The sequence below is a fragment of the Pinus tabuliformis genome, chromosome 4_2, assembly GCF_031772625.1.
Source record: "Pinus tabuliformis cultivar Carrire ecotype Pingquan chromosome 4_2, CPIR1, whole genome shotgun sequence".
In the NCBI taxonomy this organism is placed as follows: Eukaryota; Viridiplantae; Streptophyta; class Pinopsida; order Pinales; family Pinaceae; genus Pinus; species Pinus tabuliformis.
This window is the reverse complement of record NC_142304.1, coordinates 24,246,499-24,269,910: the sequence shown is the minus strand read 5'-3', so window position 1 is coordinate 24,269,910 and position 23,412 is coordinate 24,246,499. Positions and strand designations below refer to the sequence as shown.

Here is a 23,412-nt window from a genome sequence, read left to right as displayed (position 1 = left end):
AAATGTTTTTGGGTTATAAATTGCCACAAGCTTAAAAAAAGGTTTACTTATTATTTATCTTGCTTACCATATTTAAACCAGCGTTACGGGAATTGCCATGTTTGACATAGACTCGGGCCTCGGACCTGGCAAGCCAGCTAAAACAGTTCAATGACGATTTTCCGGGAACGAGGTTGCCCTGCAGGTCTTCATGGGTCGAACTCAGACCTGCTGAGGGAATAAGCTAATCGCATAGCAAATGGAAGCCTTTCTGCTGATTTTTTTATATAAAACGGGCAAGAATTTTGCCTGAATTTTGGAATTGCAATATTGAGACGCCAAAATGGAAATGGAGAGCAACAAAGCGATCTGTAATTTCAAAAATTGCACCAAAAAAACAGTTTTTCATTACTAAAATTGAAGTTTTTTCGTTATCGGATTTCGTCAAGTTACCGGATGGAGAGGTTGGGTTGCTATGCAATTAGACGACACCCCTTTAAATATTTGACACTTTGATCCATAGGGCTCACTGGTCTGTCTATAAATCTGAAGAATAGGCCATTCTTGCTTACTTTCTCCATTGTTTCTTCCAGATTTTTCTCCATTGTGTTTTTATGCCAGGTTATTCCTAAGTTGGCAATAAAATTGTTCACACGGATTGTGCTCGTAGTCTGCCTAAATTGTTTGAACTTTGAAGTGTTTGCTATAAGGCTATGTCCATCATCTACGGCTGATGAGTTGACCTTTATGAACTTTAAGGATTGCTTTTGAAACAGGGACATAGGAGAAAAAGATACAATAATAATGTAGTTTCTCCGAGCATGTGTGTGTAGCAGAACAAAAAGGATCAGGGTAACGAAACCTTGGTCAGAAGGTCAGAATCAGGGAAATGGGTGAGTCAAAAAAGAGAAACATGAGTTCAGCTAAAGGCTGGTGCTTTTACTGTGTCAAACCCTGTCCATTTTCTGCTGGAAGTTGCTTTGAGAAACACACCACAGGGTTGAGGGCTGCATCACATAACGTGGTTTTCCTTGGATTACGTGTTTGATCTAAGTGGTATGTCTTCCACCAAATTTCCCCAGTGCTTACACTTGATCTTGTTGTTTTATTTAACTTGCCATTCAAGTGGGCTACACCACAATGAGAATGGAACGTTGATGAAAGATTTGACATTTTGTCAACATCATTAATGAACCAAGCTCCTATTGACAAACCATGTCATTTTTGAAAGAGTGTTGAATTAAAAAGCATGAGTTAGCATAGTTTAAAAAGATAAGGTATGCAAATAGTTGTGCTGAAGAAGGACATAACAACAATGGTGGAGGACGTGAAGAGTATAAACTCTTTGCTACTTCAAATAAGAATATAATACATCAGGAGATTCATGATACAAAGACTCAGGTGAACTAGTCACATTGCATGCAAATAATTGTGTTGGAAAAGAATAGTAGAGTTCTGGTGGAGGTAAACGAGTAAACTTTTTTCCACTTCACATAAGAATAAAATGCGCTAGAAGATGCATAGTACATAGACTTAGGTACAACCACTTACATAGAACGTAGTAGGAAATGGTTTATTATATTGGATGATGGCAAGAGTTAAGGATAAAAGTTGCGATGGGAGTTGACATAATATATATTTATGATGCATTCCTTTCTCCCTTGCATTTTGGGTACAAGGGGACACCTTGTGGATATCGCTTGTAGTCCAGAATCGTAGAGGATGATATGTAGTCTTCCTTGGGATGTCCCTTAATCCCAAGGGGAATACTTATTTTATTTTGATGTTTTCTTACTTTTATATTTAGATGGTCCACACTATACTTTTAAAGGCCCCCATCCCCAATCATAGTCTAAAATTTAGTATTGCAAGTGAGGGGGAATCATTTTCATTTTTTGTTTTGATTTTCATATCATTTATAAATTAAAAAGTGATATGTATTTTTATATCATGTTAGATGATTATGTATGCATGTATTGTGGGATTTTCGTTTTGATTCAATAATGAATGAGGCAATGATTTGCCTAATGAAATGTCATATTTTTATAATTGGACGTTGCATAGCATTTATTGTGATTAATCCTCAATAATAAAGTTAGTTGTTTTGATATTTTCTATATTCCCACCTATGTTGCCCCATGATATTTATTTGGGTTGGTTGTAATGATCCTTGAAACTTGTTCTCCCTATCTACTAATCCTGTCATCCCCAACTGGGGAAAACCTAGTTAGGCATATACTTGTTTTTCTCAAGTCAATGAATTTTAACTAATAGTAAGCCCTTTGAAAGTAGTGCATGGGGTAGTTACATTGTGGGGTGGAACTAAGGCCTTTTTTTGCTCATATTTTATTAAATGTGATTTTTATATCCAGTATGAAAATGATATGTGCATTGAGAGCATATTACAAAAAGAAAGGGTTAAAAAGGGTCATGGCTTAGGGTCCCGAGAAAAAATCCCCATTAAAAACTCAAATCTATCAAATCTATTGGAGACAAAAATGGGGGATTAACTATAGGACATTAAATCATTAGCTTTGGGCTCCCAATGTTAAATTTCACACTGGTCTATGCTGTTTCAATTACTTTAAGCCCAATTCGATTAGTAATCTTTTCAATAACAATTAATATTTCCAATCATCAGTAGTAATTGAAGATAAAACAATAAATGCAATGATAAAGGAGACAATCAACACATCAACAAGAGATACCAGATTTGGTCAAAGACCAGGGAAAAACCCCACAAGGGGGAAAACCTTTTGAAAAATCTTCTTCTATTAGATTATCATAAAATGTTCAACAAAGAGTACAATGAGGCCAATACAAAATCATCCAACAACATTAACCCATCAACATTCAGAAATATGTTCCCAAGATCAATATAGATCAGAGTCAACTTTTCCTGTTTGCAGTCAACTGTGGTCAAATGTCAAATTTTAGCCCTAGAGCCCAATCGCACAGAGGACGAAAGATGCGTGCGATTAAGACCTCCCAACTGCACTGTTGAGCTTGCTAGCCTGCGGTTGTAGCCGAAAATTGCATGTGTGCAGCCTGCGGTAAACAAAAACCCTAAAACACATTCAAACTTCAAACCCTGTAATTTCGGACCTATACAAACCACTTTCCTTGACCCAACCTTAGACTTGCACGAACCAATCAATGAAGAAGAGTAGAAAAAAATCCTTGGTGATGTCCAAATGAGCTTAAGGTCACTTGTATTTATAGGCTTCCAAGGGTGTCCATTTTCCTATTAGGGCTGACCTGATCCAATGTGCACATGTGGGTTTTTTTCAAAAGTAAACTTTCCCATGTTCAAATTGAGCGCTTCAATAGTCAAAATTGGTCCTCTCAAAAAGAGGAATCTAGTCCCATGGTTGGAATTTGTCATTGAGTTTCCAAATTAACACTCCCTCTCACCTAGGGGGAAATTCCAACTGCATCATGTAATAATCATATCTATCTTGTCGTCATATCATGTCACATCTCTACTCAACTCTATCTGCTGAAGAATTCCTGAATCTAAAGAAGAATCATCAGGGAGCATTAGTTACCACCTTCAATAACATTAGAGAGCACATCTCGATCCGAAACAATATCAGGGAGTACATCTCAACTCGAAATTACATCAGGGAGCACATCTCAACTTGAAATCTCACGGGGGAGCAAAACATCTTCAACCCCATACCGAACAATAGGTGATATAGGGGAACACATCTCAACCCATCGTATTGCCCACTGATCTTCCCAACAATGACCCTCAAGAGTAATGTGGTAGAACACTGGAATCATAATCAACTTGGATTGTACACCTCCAAGTACAGTCACAACCCATTGGCCAAACAGGGAGCGGTAATCCCAAAAAGCCTAGCTTGTGGGTATGATGCCTACTAGGGTATACTCTGCATAGACCAAGGTAGGGGAGTTAACATCCTCGACCCTATGTGTAAGGCCTTCGTTTATGCCGGGCGCGGTTGGGCGAGCGGGTGCGGTTGGACACGGGCGAGCCGGGCTGCATGACGGTCGAACGAGCGCGGGCACGGGCGCGCGAGTTGAGCTGCACGCGGGTAGGCGCGCGGGTGGGCGCGCGAGCTGGGCTGCACGCGGGCAGGGCGCGGGCGCGGACGAGCTGGCTTGCACGACAATGCGACGTTCGGGCGAACTTTATGCGACGAAAGTTCAGCGATATTACGACACTTGGAAAAATGCGATGGCACGTTGGGGAGTTTATAACCTATGTAGCGTGGGGATGTTGGGGGCTGGCCGACATACTCCAAAGCGCTATGGAAGGGGTGTGTAAACGTGGTTATATGGTCGGCCCAAGAGCCACCACACCCCACTACCATGCATATATATGTTAAAGTGTTGAGAGCTCATTTGGCATAAGGCATTCGATCAAGTCTCTTCACTCAAGGGTGCAGGAAAAAGTGCGCACTAAGGACAAGAGGAAAAGCGCCTTCCTCATGCGCTTAAGGTTGTCTTGTGCACAAGTTAAGGTCGCACTTGGGATGAAACGAAGGGTGGGCAAGGTGTGCCCGTGACTTGGTAAAAGTGCAGATTTGTGTAAGGCTTGAGGAGGGGGTCTTGGTGTCTCGGGTGAGCACCCTCCCACCGTGCAAGGTATGCACAAAGGTTGTAAAAGGCTGTTTTGCCTCTATTGTAAAATTGGCTAAGTATAGACTTGGATTTTGCCAAGGATACTTGTGAAGCTTGTATTATTGAAGAAAGACTGATTAATATATATTGTTGGGCAGACTCATTGTTCAGGGAGTTGCCCCTCCCTTTATACTATGCAATTGTTGTTCTCTTTTATAATTGCTGATGATAATGAATGAGTATGGGTGTTCATTAGTATAAAGGTTATGCTTAATAATACTTGGTTGCGAAACACAAACTAAGTAAGAGAAAGTGAATTAGGCGTAGTCCATGAACATTAGTATTGGTGAAAAGAAAGTGTTCGGTGGTGCCGCACCTCGCCAAGAGCGGTTGGAAGACTACCGCAGGCCTGGGGGCGTGACAGTTGGTATCAGAGCAGCTGATTCGGGCATTGAAGGTTGAAGCTGCTACACAACTTCACCAAAGTGAAGTTGGTATCAGAGCTAGTCTGAAGACTTGGAGAAGTCTTGCAGGAAGCTGGTGAGCAGGGTTGCTCGTGACAGTGAAGCAGGTACTTGCAGGTGAAGGAAGCCGTTTCACACAAGTGGAACAAGGGTTGGTTCAGGTTGCAGGCATCTTGGTGAAGCTGTTGGATGGTCGAAACTAGATTGCAAAAGAAGAAGAAGCTGTTAGAGATGGCGGCTGAATCTCAGGTTGGGTCTAGTCATGGACAAGATGCTACTCTAGCACTTATGGAAAAGATGTTGTTGAGGATGGAGGTTATGGAAACTTCCTGGGACAAGAAGATGGACTTGTTCGCTAAGGAGCAAGAGGCCAACTCGAAGATGAAGGAAGAGTTTGATGAACTCCGGACACAACATGAGTACACTGATCTTATGTGTACACAACTTGAAATAAGGGTCAAGGAGGTTGAAGAAGCAAGGGATCAGGGTCTTGCAGAGATCGTGAACTTGAAGAAATCTCTTGACGAAGCCAGGGATGAGATCGCGGTGTTGAAGAAGGCCGTGAGGCATAACTCAGGTGGAGGAGTGCCTCATGTGAAAGTCAAGGAACCAGAATCTTATGATGGCACAAGGAATGCAAAGACTCTTGGCAACTTTCTATGGGACATGGAGCAATACTTGGAACGGTTGGGTCTATCTGATGATGAGACAAAGGTCAAGGTAGCTGCTCAGTTCTTAACAAAGGATGCTAAGATGTGGTGGCGAAGGACGATGGACCAGATTGCCAATGGCAGTGCTGATGACATTATCTCGTGGGATGACATGAAGAAGGCTTTGCAGACCCATTTTAGTCCTCAAGATGAAACATGGGAAGCAAGGACAAAGATTAAGTACATAAAGCAGACCGGGAGCCTACAAGCATATCAGCGAGAGTTTGCAAGTGCAGCTCTGGAACTTCCTGACATGGCGGAGAGGGACAAGGTGTTCAACTTCATTATTGGGTTGAAGCCTTGGGCACGCAATGAAGTGAAGAGGCAGAAGATTAGGACACTTGAGGAGGCTTTTGCTGCTGTTGACAGGTTGGTGGAGCATTATGATGAGACTTCTGATGACAAGAAGAAGAAGTCTGATAAACCGAAAGAGAAGAAGAAGGATGATGCTTCGAAATCAGATGATAGTTCGAAGACAAAGAAAGCCTTGAAGTGTTGGATATGTGTTGGACCACACACGGTGAAGAATTGTCCTTCTAGACCAAAGGTGGCTGCTATTGCACAATCTGATGCGAAGAATGAAGGTGCTTCTGTGGGGATGATGCAGATACTTGGTGCTTCTGCTACTACGGAAGTGGTCTCTAGGAGGGATCCTGAGAGGAACAGATTGGAGTATGTTCGAATGAAGGTTGGAGGTGCTGATGTACTCACTATGGTGGATAGTGGGGCTTCTCACAACTTCATGGGCGAAGATACTGCGAGAAGGATTGGGCTGAAATTTGTACCGGCAAAGGCACAAATGAAGACAGTGAATTCTCCTCCTATTGAAATTCTTGGTATAGCTGAAAGGGTGGACACTACACTTGGTGAATGGACAGGGAAGGTTGATTTCACTATAGTGCGGATTGATGACTATGAGGCTGTATTGGGGATGGAATTCATGAAACAGTTTGATGCCATGATTGTTCCACATTTGAAGAAGCTCTACATTTATGATGGAAGGGAAGATGTACCCATTGGTGTGCCAACCATTGGAGTGACAAGACTTGATTGTAAATTGGGAGTGATGAAAATGGAGGATGAGAAGCGAATGGGAGACATGAGTAAGCGGTTGTCTACTGTTGAGGCAAAGCTTACCGAGCAGTCATTGGTCATCAGGACACTTTCAGATAGCATCTTGGATTTGTCAAGAAGGCTAGAGTTGGTTGAGGATGATGATGATGATGAGGAGGTGTATGTGAGGCCGGATGTCTAGGGAGAGGACCGAGTGGCTTATCTACAGAGATTGGAGATTGAGGATCCTGATAGATGGATCAAATTGATTAGTGAGGGAGAGCCTTCAGGCTCTACTCCCTCTACATCTTCTTAGATGGATGAGAAGATGGGGCTCATTGTTAGCTGCTCATGGCAGTGAGTCCCTAAACATGTTGAGCAGGTATGATTGATGGTGCAGGGATGGCTTGGCATCAAGCATCATGACATGTTGCAGATGAGATGGATGGAACTTCCATGGACCTGAACATGGATTATACTTATGGAGATAGATTCTTGATGAGTTAAGAATGTGGCAGGTTGTTTGAGAAACGACTGATGGTGATGGAAGAATGTGCATTCTTGTGGTTTGGGCGTATGGTTGGATTAGCTACCCAACTAGCTTGAATCATGAGGGGATCCAGTGTACAGGGTGATGTTGCTATTGGGATGAGATGTTGGCACATGGTAGAGATGTGTTAGCTCTTGTTGGAGTATCATGACAGAGGTTCACATGATGACACATGATGAGGTCGACACGAGATGTTGCAGTGGGCATGTAGCTTGAGATGGAGGGACCAGCCTTCCATGATGAGGAGCAACATGTGGAGATTGTGACAGGGTGGTCGATGATCATGGATTGAGATGATATCTGATGGAGGACATACCGATGAGGTGTATACCTTGGTATGATGAGCTTGGTGACAGTTGGTCACTAGGGTGGAGACATGATGGAGATGGAGTTCTGCATATGTTGCAGGGATGTTTGCCGTATGTGGAGGAGTTGACATCATGGATAGTGATGATCTTGGTAGATGGCTACCGGGATGATATGTTGTCGAGGACGACAACGATTTCAGGTGGAGGAGGATGTAAGGCCTTCGTTTATGCCGGGCGCGGTTGGGCGAGCGGGCACGGTTGGGCGCGGGCGAGCCGGGCCGCACGACGGTCGAACGAGCGCGGGCACGGGCGCGCGGGCGGGCGCGCGAGTTGGGCTGCACGCGGGCGCGGACGAGCTGGCCTGCACGACAATGCGACGTTCGGGCGAACTTTATGCGACGAAAGTTCAGCGATATTACGACACTTGGAAAAATGCGATGGCACATTGGGGAGTTTATAACCTATGTAGCGTGGGGATGTTGGGGGCTGGCCGACATACTCCAAAGCGCTATGGAAGGGGTGTTTAAACGTGGTTGTGGTCGGCCCAAGAGCCACCACACCCCACTACCATGCATATATATGTTAAAGGGTTGAGAGCTCATTTGGCATAAGGCATTCGATCAAGTCTCTTCACTCAAGGGTGCAGGAAAAAGTGCGCACTAAGGACAAGAGGAAAAGCGCATTCCTCATGCGCTTAAGGTTGTCTTGTGCACAGGTTAAGGTCGCACTTGGGATGAAACGAAGGGTGGGCAAGGTGCCCGTGACTTGGTAAAAGTGCAGATTTGTGTAAGGCTTGAGGAGGGGGTCTTGGTGTCTCGGGTGAGCACCCTCCCACCGTGCAAGGTATGCACAAAGGTTGTAAAAGGCTGTTTTGCCTCTATTGTAAAATTGGCTAAGTATAGACTTGGATCTTGCCAAGGATACTTGTGAAGCTTGTATTATTGAAGAAAGACTGATTAATATATATTGTTGGGCAGACTCATTGTTCAGGGAGTTGCCCCTCCCTTTATACTGTGCAATTGTTGTTCTCTTTTATAATTGCTGATGATAATGAATGAGTATGGGTGTTCATTAGTATAAAGGTTATGCTTAATAATACTTGGTTGCGAAACACAAACTAAGTAAGAGAAAGTGAATTAGGCGTAGTCCATGAACATTAGTATTGGTGAAAAGAAAGTGTTCGGTGGTGCCGCACCTCGCCAAGAGCGGTTGGAAGACTACTGCAGGCCTGGGGGCGTGACACTATGGGTGACAGACAGGGGAACAACATCTACGACCCTATTGTCTAGAGATCTCTCAACACCAGGAGCCCTACATCTCAATTCCTCACCCGGGAGCTTAGACAGGGGGAAAGAGCCGACTTAGTGTTCTCATTTAGTGATGCCCCTTATCAAGAGGGGTCACATCCATTAGTCCAAGCTATTCTCAGAAGACCAAGAACTTCCTTTTTGACGAAGCCTTGGTGAAAATATTTGCAATCTACCCATTTGTCGATATATGATGGAGTCTAATGGCTCCTTTCTGCATCATGTCTCGAATGTAATGATATCGAATCTCTATGTGCTTGGACTTGTAATGAAATACGAGATTCTTTGACAAACGGATCCCACTCTTGTTGTCACAATATATCACTGTAGTGTCTAGGACCTGCTCAAATAACTCTCCAAAGAGCTTCCTCAACCAAATTGCTTCGCAGCTAGCCATGCTAGCGACAATGTACTTTTCCTTGACGGTACTCAATACTATAGACTTTTGTTTCCTGCTCATCCAGGATATCATGGTAGATCCAAGGCTAAAACAATGTCCAGACATACTCTTCCTGTCGACAATGTTTCCTGCCTAGTCAACATCAGTATATCCATGAAGTCGAACATCTCTGGCATAATATCTCAGACCAAGGGTGATCGTCCCATGCAAATATCTCAAAATATGTTTGGCAACAATCCAATGTGCATGGAGAGGCTTGGTCATGAATTGACTCAATTTGTTCATTGCATAGCATATGTTCGGACGAGTGTTCACCAAGAACATCAGAGCCCTAATTGACTGTCTATATGTTGATGGATTTGCCAAATTCAGTGCAGGCTCCAACATCTTCTCCACATAACTTCTTGAAGTTCATTTCCACCAAAGTGGCAAGGACTTGCATTCTGTCATTCCAAACATCTCCAACAACTTCACTACATATTTTCCTTGTGTAAGGAAAATCTCACCGGGCCTTTGCCACACCTCAAGGCCTAGAAAGTAGTGCATGAGTCCAAGGTCCTTATCTTGAATTCAGAGGCTAGCTCCCTCTTACACTTGATCATCAGGGGCTCACTACTTGTCAAGAATAGACCATCAACATATAAAACCAAAATCAACGACATACCTTGGACTACCTTGAAGTAGAGGTTGGGATCGACATCGCCTCTTGTGAATCCCAACTTCCCATGATAACTGTCTATGTGGGCTTACCATGCTCTGGGGGCTTTCTTCAAGCCATCTAGTGCCTTCTTCAACTTGCAAACATGTGTCTTTTAATCCTCTACTTCAAATCCTTGGGGCTGCTCAATGTACACTTCTTCTTGTAACATGCCATTGAGGAATGTTGTCTTCACGTCATCTGATGAAGGGTCCATCCTTGACTTGTGGTAGGAGCAACTATAGAACGAATGGTTGTATATCGAGCCACAGTTGCAAATATATCATCATAATCTTCTCCCTCTTTTTGGGAGAATCCTCGGGCCACGAACCTTGCTTTATATTTCTCAATGCTACCATCTTCTCCATGTTTGATCTTGGATAGCCATTTTGAAGTTACCATCGATTTCCCTTTTGGTCTCGGCACAACACCCCATACGTCATTCTTCATAATTGTTTCATATTCTTTGGCCATAACATGCTTCCAAACTTGTTCTTTCACGACTTCTTCAAAGGTGGGAAGTTCAGCTTGAATCCTAGTGCTCATGGTTGCAACATATCCCTAGTACTTGCATGGCTTCTTGCTTTCTTTAAATGATATTCGAACGAGAACGCGTCTCTCGTCATCCTGTAATGTGTCATGAAGCCAAAGTGGCCTCTTCCTGGCAAGATGATCACATGGAGGAGGATCTAAGGGGTCCATGGGCTCCATGGGATCATCAACAATGTCTGTGTCGGATATAGGCACGAAAGGACCATCTAAAATATACACATCATCATTCTTCTTCTCAGGAGGAGGAGGCGGAGGAAGGTCCATTGCTTTCTTAAGGGCAACATCTTCATCGAATGTTACATCCCTGCTAATTTCAGGCTTCCTCTGACTAAGAATATATATTCTAAAAGCTTTAGAATTTTCACAATATCCAACAAACATACCTTTTCTTCTCATGACTTCTAGCTTGTTTCTTTTGTCTTTTGGCACATGGAAATATACGTGGCAGCCAAAGATACGAAGGTGGCCAACATCAGGCTTCATATGTGTGAACGCTTCTTCGAGGGTCTTGTTGTTCAATGCTTGATAAGGCACCTTGTTTTGAACATATACGACAACATTTATTGCTTCTCCCCAAAGGAATTTCGACAACTTTTGATCATGGAGCATGGCACGAGTGACTTCGACAATAGACCTGTTCGTTCTTTCAGCTACTCCATTTTGTTCGAGAGTATAAGGCACAATCGTCTCTGTAATGATACCTTCCTTGCAAAAATTGATGAACTCATTTGAAATGTACTCTCCACCATTGTCAGACCTGAATATCTTGATTTTCTTCCCTGTTTGATTTTTGACCAAAGCTTTGAACTCCTTGAACATTTCGAAGACATCCTTGTGCTTCAAATAATATATCCATGTCTTTCTTGAGAAGTCATAAATGAAAGTGATGTAATAGAGATGGCCACCAATAGAATGTATGGGCATCAGACCACATATATCGGAATGAATGAGATGGAGGATGTCATTTGTCATGTTCTCACTAGAGGGGAATGGTCCCCTTGTCTTCTTTCCACTGGCACAACCTAGACACATTCCATCATGTTGGGCTTGAACATCGGGAATACTAAAGACCAATTTCTTCAATTTCGGAAGAGCATCATAATGTAGATGGGCCAATCTTCGGTGCCATAGCTCGCTTAGATGATTAGTATCATGGACCAATGCTAGAAGAGGTCTACCAGTGACTCTATAGAGTTCTTCAAATCTTGATCCCAATGTGAATGCATCTGTCATAGGTGATCTGTTAAAATTGGCAACTAGGGCCAAACTCCATATGGGTCACCTTATTTATGGTATAGCTGATATTTGGAGATATGAATTTATTCATATTATTGACAATTTGTCAAGGTCGGCTAGCAAGCTAAACAAGCACTTTTACCCCCAGCTCAACCTCAACATTGCATTTAAATAGAGGAGACCTCAAGTCATTTGAGGAGCACAAGATCTCATGATCTCTCTCTTCGTTTTGTTTGGGTATGTCTTCTCACAAGGAGGATGTGGTGGAAAGAGAGATCTAAAGAGTCCTAGCCACAATCATCTAGAGAGCCCTAGCCGTAGTCAAAGAAGAACCCAAGCCTCAGTCAAAGGAGGCTCTAATCCGCAATCAAGTGGAGGCCCTAGCGGCAACAAAAGGAGGCCCTAATCCGCAGCAAGAGAAGGAGCCCTAGGCGCAGTAGAAGGAGCCTTAAGGCAAGGAGAAGGGTCTCTGTTTTAGGGCCGCAGGTTAGGGCAACTTCAGCGAGGAAGGGAAGGACATTAGGGTCATTCTCATGACTGTTTTGAAGTGCAAATGAACCAACATTAAGGCCACATTACAAGAGACTACTTCTAGGTTGTTTGTAAGGGCATTTGTGGCAAGGTTCAACTCTGTCTTGGGCAGCAGACATTGCAGGTAGACTGAGCCCCTATAGTGGGCTGTTGGGTGAGTATAGGGGCTGGTTCTAGCCTTATATTCCAGCGTTTGACAGCAGCTAGGAAGGGAGACAATACCGCAGTCTGTTATGCCTGATCAAGAGGCTGTGTGGTTTGTTTTTGAAGCCTAGGAGAAGGTTAAAGGGCAGCGAATAGTTGGAGGGACTGTTTGAAGGAAAGTCGCAGTCAATAGGAGGTATGATGGGTGTGAATAGGGTGCTGTAGCAGACAGAGTTTGTGCCCTAACCAGTGACCAGGTTTGCCGAGAAAAGACACCAGTCCTTGGAGCATGTAAAGGGTGCCAGATTTGCAGCTTTGATATAACCAGTGATGCAGCGAAGGAAGGAGGGTCTTGTGGAAGGAAAGCCACAGTACTCTAGGTGATTGGTGGAGCAGTTTTAGGGCTAACATCTGCTGTATAGAAATCTTCAGCCCTTGGTGCCAGAACTGTAATTTCATTGGGTCATCTTCATGGTTAAGATCTCTGATGTCAGATCTCCTATTTGGCAAGTTAGTATTGACTTTAAATCATTGTACTCTATCTCTCTCTCTCTCTGCTGAACTATTGAAGACTAAAGAAGATTTGATCAAGGGTTTCTCCACATTGGGGTTTGTCCCTGGATGGTGCCACATCTTGTGTCCTCTTGTCTTGGCTTGTCTTCTATTGTTTATGTTTATGTTCTATCTGCGTTTTACTATCATGTTGATGTGATTGCTAAATTGGATATTGATATTAGGCTAATAAGAAAATTGAAGTAAATTGCTCTTAAGCATAGAACATACCAAAAATTAACATGATCCAACATGCCAAGTGAGAACCTTTCCCTTAATGAAAGCAACCCTCATCACTGTGTCTTCCAAAGCAGATATTGATACTAAATTATTCTTCAATCTCGGCACATACATCAAATCATGGAGCAAAATAGATTCCCTGGAATCCGAATAAAATTTGACGGACCCAAAACCTTTAACGGGATGAGTGGAGTTGTCTCCAAGAATAATTCACATTTGACTTCCTTTCTACCAAATTAGAGAGAACTTCCTTATACCCAGAGAAATGATGAGTGCCCCCATTATCAACCAATTAACTATCCCACGAATCTGGAGGAGAAGAACTAGTGAGAGCAAAAATAAGAATATATTAGGATTGATTGCCAACATTACTTTCATACCTGGAGTATCTTGACTTTTTTTGAGGATGATGATCTTCTTCATGATCAGTTGGAGTATCTCTTCTTCTTCTTTTATCTCTTCCATTGCAATCATTCCTTCGGTCATCTCTCCTTCTTTGATCATCAAACCTGCTGTTGTTGATTCTAGTGTTGTAGCGTGGACCATTGTTCTTCTCGGGGCAATCTTGAGCATAATGACCTTTCTTGTGACAATTGTAACATTCAATGTGAGATGATGCTCTATCATTCCTTCTCTTTGAATTTTAAGGAGGCTTTCTTGAATTTGATGGACCTCCTTTCCCTTTCTTCTTCTTGTTTTGAGTGACAAATGCAACAAACTCTCCTTCTTCATGCTTTTGAATCCTTCCTCTTGATATCATCCTTGATTCTTCTTGAGTGAGCTTTCCAACAATCTCATCAAATGATGAGAAGGTATTGTTGTTGCTTATAGTAGTAATGAAGGTTTCCCAAATGGGAGGGAGACCTCTAAGAGTTACAATCACCAATTCCTTGTTAGGCACAATTTCTCCAACTCTTTGCAATTGATCTCTAAGATGAGATATCCTCATAATGTAGGATTGCACAAACTCTCCTTTGTTCATCTTCATGTCTTTGAGTTGATCTTTCAAGGAGATGATTTCATTCAAATTGTTGACTTCATACATGCTAGCTATCTTATCATACATGTCCTTAGACTTTCTCAAATTTCCAACATATGCAAGTAAATTATCTTGTAAACCATCTGTTAAATTTGGCAGCTCAGTGACAAATTCCAACCATGGTAAAGGTAACTCTAGCCAATTTTGAGAGGACCAATTTTGACTATTAAAGCACTCAATTTGGATAAGGGAAAGTGCATTTTTGAATTAAAAGCCCACATGTGCATATTTGATCAAGTCGGCCCTAAAAACAAATTGGACACCCTTGAAAGGCTATAAATACAAGTGACCTCAGCCTCATTTGGACACCATCATGAGACATTCTTCTATTCTCTTTCTTGGTTTTGGCTTGCACGAGTTTGAGGCACGTCCGCAAAGAATTGGTTCACACGAAGGAGAAATTACAGGGTTCAAAGCTTGCGCGCGTTTCTAGGGTTTTGGGTCTTAGTCGCAGGCTTGGCAAAGAAAAATTTCAATTGTAGTCGCAAACTTGTAGGCTTAAGGGAGCGACTGGAAGCTCCCAGTCGCATGCATGACTCTTCCTCCATGCGACTGAAAATTAGGGTTTGGTTTTTTAGTTGACCGCAGATAGTGACAGTTGATTACATGCCTCTGAATCGTGGTTTTGAGTATTAGCATTGTTGGGTTCATTTCATGGATATTATTTAGTTGATTTTCGCTGGATAGGTTTATGGTTGAAGATATGGATTATTGTACTCTCATTTGCTGAATCATTCAATGACAATCTAATAAGAAGAAGAATTTGAAGGCGTTTTCTCCATAGTGGGTTTTTCCCTGGTCTCCGACCAATCCTGGTGTCTCTGTGTGAATGCTTTTCTTCTATTGTTCCTTTATGTTCCGCTGCATTGATGATGATATTGTTCTTTCTACATAATTGCATATGTTGCTGAATAATGATGTAAATTTGAATAATGTAATGATGTTATGGGGTGAATTTAATATGGGAACAAAGAAATGCAATTATCAAAGCAAAGAACAAGATAGCCCTTAGAAAAATTAACATGGTATCAAAGCTGGGCTAAAGAAAAGTCATTGTGATCACCCCTAAGAAGACACCATTGATGGAAGTAAGAGAAGGTGGTGGAGACTTAAAAGAATGTTAGGGTTTGAAGGTAACCCTAGCCAATTTGTGCATGAGGATTTGATGGATATTATGAGGTTAGGGTTTGGAAGAAACCTTGGTTTATGGCAAAGATTTGAGATATGCAATATAAAAACCGTAGCATGTTCAATGTGAAGATGTTCAAGCACTTGTGACAGATTTGATGAAGCTCTAGATGAGATAGTCTCTATTAGGCCTGGTTGTTGATGAATATGGTCAATGGATTGTCATGACTCTTGAAGGCTAGTTCAAGAGGGAGATGATCACCTTTCATTGAAGATAAATACTCTTTTAGGTTATGTTACTCTTTATGTTTTTTACTTTTGTTTAAGATTTATTGATTTGGTTATTGCCTATACTTCCTGCATGTATATGTGAGTATTTCTTGATGAGATGTGATAAGTGGATCCTTCTTGAGAATCATGGCTAGTGTAGGAAGAGAGGAGCTAGCACTGGAAAAGGAAAAGAGGAACTTAATCAAAAGTTGACAAAGTGCTCCAAGTTGCCAATGTCTAGGTGCACAAGTATCTAAATACTACAAGGCATATATGATGCATTGTTTTAACTGCAAATATTGGATGGCAAGGTAAGCCCTAAGGTATGATGGAAATATCACCTTCATGAAAGTAGGTTTGATTCATGGTACTTATGATGAGATGGTGCACTTGGTATTGAACAAGTATTTTACAATCTATTAAGTGATGGTAAAGCCACTTAGAAACATTGATTTTTGATATATTGGTATACTTGGCAAATTATGTACATGACGATTTTCTAGATTTTGTGAAGCAAGCTAGATACATTGTTTTTGATATGATGACTTGATACTATTGTTAATGCTTGTGACAAGCATGATAACCATGTTGATAGAAGTGTAACAATAAGATTGTTGCTCAAGATCCCCTTGTTGACCTTGGCTTAGTAATTTTGACAATGTAGTAAATCTGGATGCCCTGACTTGATGGACTAAGCTATGTAAGTGATATTGTGTTCATGATCTTTGATGATACACCTGTCAGTTGTCCTAATCATATGACTCTAACCCTTGATGAAAGTTTGATGTCATGTTCATATGTGATGATGAAGTAGCTGGTGCTAACATGTTATGGCCATGATGGATATATGTTTTGGAACTTGATATAGTTTGATTTCATGATCTAACAATTTTGTTGATGCATGACAATATTATGATAGACAAGTTGATAATGATGAAGTCTAAAGTGGCTGCTCATTAAGAGGGAGACTCTTCATAAGATCCCTACACCTATTATCATTTGCATTAAATATATGGAAGATTCTTTACTGTTGAAATAAGTTTTATGGACATAAATAGACAAATATCTGACATTGTTGGTCTGCAACAAGTTATGGTCTAAGAAGAGAGGGTTTCCCTTAGTCTAATCCCTAACCGCATGGAAGCAAGCTTATTAGTGTGGTTATAGGTCTCCAACTGCACGGAAGAAAGCCTATACGTTCTGTTATGCCTGTAGGTCACAAAACTGAAGCTTTATGCATAAAATTAGGAATGCACTAAGAATATGACAGTCCTACAGATATGGAGCAGATATCAGAATTTCCTATGAGCAGGGAAGTTTGAATGTTTGACTTACTATAGAGAATGCAAACGTGTTGACTAAACATATGTTTGCAAGGGACCAAAATATGCATACCAGTATGTTATTTGATCATTGAAGCTAGTATATGACAACATTTGATAACAATTGCAAGGGTTTGAAAAGATTTGGCTTATTGGCTTGACTTAGTATAAATGAGCATACCGGCTTGGATGATTGATGATGCTTTAGAACTTTGACTTGATGCTTGATGGTCCATAGATATGTTTTGGGTTATGTTTTGATTGAACTCACTGTGATAACAAATTAGGGTTTTGATTTGATAACTCATGGTTTGCCTTGATGACAGTGCTATGTGGGCATAATGACTTTCAATGATTATTGTTGGCATTGATTTTGTGTTGACTTCATTAGCTTTGGCACATTGGTTGAAGTTGTGACTTATCCTTGATATATGCATTTGAATCTAGTAACAAAAATAATTCATGTCATGATTATATGGATGGCCTGATGGAATTTGATATTGCTTAATAACAAGTTGTTGACATGACAATAGTATTTGGATGTGAGCTCTACCTAACACCTGGTCCGAAGAGTGTGTCACAACAATACTGACATAAACTTTTATATTAGTTTCAATCTGGCTTCTTAGGCTTGATAAGGTGACTTAGTTGATTTGATTGCACAATATTGATTTATGTAAAGCTGAGCATATTGGTTTAGTCAAGTGTTATGTTTGTAGAAAGCAATGTATGAACACCACTCCTCGAGCCTGGTATGTCCACATTGACAGTTACCTCGTGAAGCCAGGAAGATGTACATATCCAAACCTAGACTTCGAAAGCAGTCCAAGGTATGAATATGATTTTGGTTTTATATACTGATGGTCTATTCATGACAGGTAATGAGCCTCTAGTGATCAAAGTAAGAGGGAGTTGGCCTTTGAAGTTCGAAATGGCGAACCATGATGAGTTACTTTCTAAAGTTTGGAAAAGAAAAATCTATATCGTGAAGCTATTGAAGAGTTGTTGGAAAATGGAAATTCAAATCCTTGGACGCTCTGATTGAATTTCAAGGAGTTATGAAGAGAGATTATTGAACCTGCCTTAGCAACCGACAGTCGATTGAAGCATTGATGTTCCATGTGAACCTCCATCTCTCTCTTTATATATATGTCTTGCATGCATGATTGAATTCATGATTGAGCCTCTTCATACACATTGAGTTGTTGTCGAGCATACTTCGAGATATTTACATGGGATGATCGATTTTGGGTCTGAGACATTCTTCCTATGATATGTGATTGCATGGATACACTGATGCTATTTGGAATCATTATCAATGAGATGAGGACATCTGGGTGTTGCCTTAGTATGAGATGAACCATGATAGTTTTGATGAAAAGTCCGTAGCTTAAGCATGATTGAGGTTGAATATGATGTTGCTAGCATAACTAGCTATGAGGCAGGTTGAAGAAGCTCTTTGAGATCTATTTGAGCAGGTTTTAGATATGACAAGGATACATTGTGATAATATTGAGTGGGATTCAATTGGCAGAGAATCTCGTATATCGCTGGGACTGAGATTGTTGAAATTTGGTACCGGAGGACAGGTGGTTCCCTTAGGCTTTGATCTTTGGCCTAGGGAAAAGTGTCCAAAAGAATTTAATTTTTCTCCTAAAGTGACTTTATAATTTTATAAAGTTAAATCTAATTTAAAAGTGACTTTAAGTGATAAAGTTATTAAGTCTAATTTTAAAGTGACTTTTATAAAGTCAATGAAAAATTAGAAAGGAAAAGTGACTTTGGAAATAAATGACTAAGTGGGTCTTTATTAAAGTGGGGTGAATTAAAAAATAGAAAGTGAGATTTAAATGAGCATTTAATCTCAACCATTGATCTAAATCTATTTCAGCCATTGGATTTAGAGATCACCCAAAAGTCACTTGGATCACCCAAAAGTCACTTGGAGTTATATTAAAGGAGGAAAATGAGGAAAAGGTCATTCATTCTTTCATGAGCAGATTGGGAGAAGGAGAGCAAGAGAGCAAGAGAGATTTCTGAGCAGGGAGGAGAAGGAGACAGCAGCTTGGCACACATTCCAAGGCAGCAGTTGAGCAGATTTGTACAGCTGATTCAACACATAGTGAAAGGCAGATTTTTGCACAAAAATCGAGGAGTAGTTTGCTGATTTTTCTGCACACAAAACGGATGTCGTACATCATTTATTGCTGTCCTGTTTGCTGTAATTTCCAGATTGCTGTGAGGCACGGGAAAGGAGATAAGTTGTAAATTTGCTTGCTGATTTTTTGCTGAATAATTCTCACTGTAAAAAGACAATTTTCAGAAATAAAGAAGAGCTCTCAAACTGGTTTTCCCGAAGAGTTGTAGGGGGTTTTTCCAGGGTCAAGTTGACCAAAAATATCAGTGTTTTAATGTGTTTTAATGGCTGTTTTTAATTGCTGATTTTTATTTCTGCAATTTCCAGCATTCTGAAAAATTTCCAGAATTTGTGTTTTCAGCAATATTTATTTTTTCAGTCTGTTAAATGTATGGTTATGGGAATGGGCATTTAACTACATGGGAGAAATAAGGTGAAACTGAAAACCGGGGTGGGAAAACAGAAAATTTTACATGGTATCGGAGCTTGAGTGCTGAAGGGCAGTTTGGGACAGCAAAAAGGAAAAATTACAGTTGCTGATTTTTCACTCAGAAAATTCCAGCAAGCTGATTTTTTCATAAACAACAGTTTTATCTTTACTACAGCAGTGCTATTTTTCAGTTTTAGGACAGCAGGATGTCATTGGGATTGAGGGTGGAGGATAGGCTGGATGGGCATATAAATTACAGCGTTTGGAAGGAGAGAATGCAGAGTATCTTTGAGGAGGCAGAAGTCTGGGATATCATGGTGCATACCGCACAGAACCTTGTTGTTGTGCCCACTGATGTTACTCAGTTGGCTGAGTATAAAAAGAAGAACAATAAGGGTAAGAGGCTGATTCTAGACGGAATCAAAGACCATTGCATTCCTCATGTGAGAGGAAAGAGCAATGCCCATGAGATGTGGACAGCATTGTCCAATCTCTACCAGAGTACCAATGAGAACCGGAAGATGGTCCTGAAGGAGAAGCTGAAGAACATTAAGATGGGGAATGATAGTGCAGCTGGATATCTCACAAAGATTACCAATGTGAGAGATGAGTTGGCAGCGATTGGAGAGGCCATTCCATCCACTGAGTTGGTGCGTATTGCAGTGAATGGCCTCCCCCGTTCATGGTTGAACTTTGCTGATGGGGTTTGTGCACGTGAGACCCTTCCCACATGGGAGAGGTTTTGGGATGATTGTATTCAGACAGAGATCAGGAAAGGACAGCTTGGGGCAGCCAAGCCAGTTGAGCAGGATGAGGACGTAGCACTGGTGGCAGGAGGCAAGAAAGGCAAAGGGAAGAAGCAGGCTTCCACAAGCAGTGGTGGGGGCAAAGGCAAAGGTAAAGGTAAACAGGGTAACTCACAGAAGGACTATTCCAAGGTGAAGTGTTGGAATTGTCAGAAGATGGGACACTATGCAGTTGTGTGTCCGGAGAAGAAGAAGAACAAGGGGAAGAACCAGGATGTGGCAGCTTCAGCTGAGATTGAGGACTTTGCAGGTCGTTTTGACCGGGAGTTTGCGTTCACTACATGTGAGTCCTCTAGTGCAGGATCACCTGCCACACAGGTTCAGAGGGAGCATGCTTTTCCCTCGATTAGCGGAGCATCTTCAGGTATCTGGTATGTGGACAGTGGGGCTTCACGTCACATGACAGGAGTCCGGGAGTACTTCTCAGAGCTTTCAGAGAGTGGCACTGATATTGAGGTAGTACTCGGTGATGACAGAGTTGTTAGAGCAGTCGGGGTGGGGACAGTGACATTTCAGAGGGAGTCCAAACCTCCCTTGAAGGTGTCAGAGGTTCTTTATGTGCCAGGGATGAGGAAGAACCTCATATCCGTCTCAGCTTTGGAGGACAGAGGATATGAGGTACTGTTCAGGGGAGGACAGGTGTTGATGTATCCCAGGGACGCTCCAGCTGATTCAGCTAGAGTGATAGGTGTACGCCATGCAAAGGTGTACAAGTTTGCATTCCAGCCCCTTTTGGCATTGAGCAGTAGTACCGACAGCAGAGCTAGCAGTTCTGAGCTGTGTGAGATTTGGCACCGCAGGATGGGACACATGTATCATGGAGCCTTGAGGACATTGCGGGAGATCACTACAGGTGTGCCAGATTTCAGTACTGATCACTTTGATACTTGCAGAGGTTGTGTGATGGGCAAGTTTGCCAAATCCCCTTTTCCCAGCAGTGACAGCAGAGCGACGGGGATACTTGATTTGATTCATTCCGATGTGAGCGGTCGGATGTCTCATGTTTCCTTGAGTGGATATGAGTACTATGTGTTATTCATTGATGATCACTCCAGGAGGACCTGGATTTATTTTTTGAAGACCAAGAGTGAGGTCTTCAAGCGGTTTCAGGAGTTCAGAGCTCTTGTGGAGACTCAGACAGGTCGAAAGATCAAGTCCTTGAGGTCGGACAATGGAGGAGAGTACACCCTTGGAGAGTTTGTTGACTATTGTGCGGAGGCAGGCATTAGGAGGGAGTTCACTGTTCCTTACAACCCCCACAGAACGGGGTTGCGGAGAGGAAGAACAGATCCATCATAGAGGCTGCCAAAGCCATGATACATGATCAGGGGTTGCCATTGTTCTTGTGGGCAGAGGCCTGCAACACAGTTGTTTACTTGCAGAACAGGAGTCCGCATCGTGCTTTGGGGCACATGACTCCGGAGGAGGCTTTCTCTGGGAAGAAGCCTGATATTGGTCATCTTCATATCTTTGGATGCATTACATACTCCTATATACCCAAAGAGAAGAGGACCAAACTAGAGCCCACCGCAGAGAAGGGTATCTTTGTGGGCTACAGTGAGACCTCAAAGGCCTTTCGGATTTACATTCCTGCACAGAGGAGAGTTGTTGTCAGACGGGATGTGAAGTTCGAGGAGGACAGGGCCTTTAGGAGGTCACGGGAGTTAGAGTATCTGGATCAGCCAGACCCTCAGCAGCAGTTGAGTCAGTCGCAAGGATCCAGTGGGCAGGGATCAGGAGGATCCGGAGGTACATCTATGAGGATGTCAGGTCCATCAGTGAGCAGTGGCTCGCCGAGCCAGAGGGGTGGTGCTCCGGGCAGCATGCAGAGCAGTTCACAGAGCAGTTCACTAGGGAGTCCACTGATGGACAGTTCACACGGTACCTCAGCTTCTACAGGTTCAGGTGCAGGCAGGAGGACAACAGACAGACAGTCAGGAGTTCAGGCTACTGATGGTGATGAGGAGGAGGAGTTTCATTCTCCTATGGGAGAAGCATGCTCAGGGAAGAGGAAGCCCAAGTGGCTTCAGGACACCTTGAGAGATGCCACATCTGTTGCTGAGCCGAAGAGGCCGGTCAGAGAGAGTAGACCACCTGAGAGGTTCTGTAGCTATATGGCGATGGTTACCAGCATCCTTGACTCTGAGCCTTCTAGCTATGAGGAGGCAGCTAGCCAGCAGGTCTGGAGAGAGGCCATGCAGGAGGAGTATTCTTCTATCATGAAGAATGATGTTTGGGAGGTGGTGCCGAGGCCTGAGGGCAAATCCGTGGTTACTTCCAGATGGCTTTACAAGGTAAAGCATGCTGCAGATGGCAGCATTGAGAAATTCAAAGCGAGGTTTGTGGCTAGAGGGTTCTCCCAGGTAGAGGGAGTTGATTATGAGGAGACCTTCGCTCCCGTGGCTCGATATACTTCGATCCGCTCCATTATATCGATAGCAGCAGAGATGGGTTGGAAGATCCACCAGATGGATGTGAAGACCGCATTTCTCAATGGCTTCATACAGGAGGAGGTGTACATTGAGCAGCCACAGGGCTTTGAGGTGCATGGGAAGGAGTCCCATGTGTGCAGATTGAAGAAGGCCCTTTATGGCCTGAAGCAAGCTCCCAGAGCTTGGTACTCCAGGATAGATGCATACTTGCAGGGGATGGGTTTCACAAAGAGTGAGGCAGATCCGAACCTTTACTTTATTGTGATTGGTGAGGAGCCTCTCATTCTGGTGCTGTATGTGGATGACTTGATCATTACAGGTGCAGAGAGACTCATAGAGCACTGCAAGAGAGATCTTGCGGCGGAGTTTGAGATGAAGGACATCGGCTTGATGCATTACTTTTTGGGTTTGGAGGTGTGGCAGGAGGAGGGGCATTTCTTCCTGGGGCAGGGGAAGTATATTGTGGACATCCTTAGCAGATTCCACATGGAGGATTGTAGACCCATGTCGACACCGATGATCACCAACTGGAAGA

The 23,412-nt window shown here is 42.4% G+C and overlaps 1 protein-coding gene across 1 annotated transcript in view; it reads left to right on the top strand.

Moving 5' to 3' along the window:
- LOC149168170 (protein FATTY ACID EXPORT 2, chloroplastic-like) overlaps positions 1–23,412 on the top strand; it is a 148,456-nt gene that overhangs the window by 539 nt on the left and 124,505 nt on the right. The gene's annotated exons all lie outside the window — the stretch shown is intronic.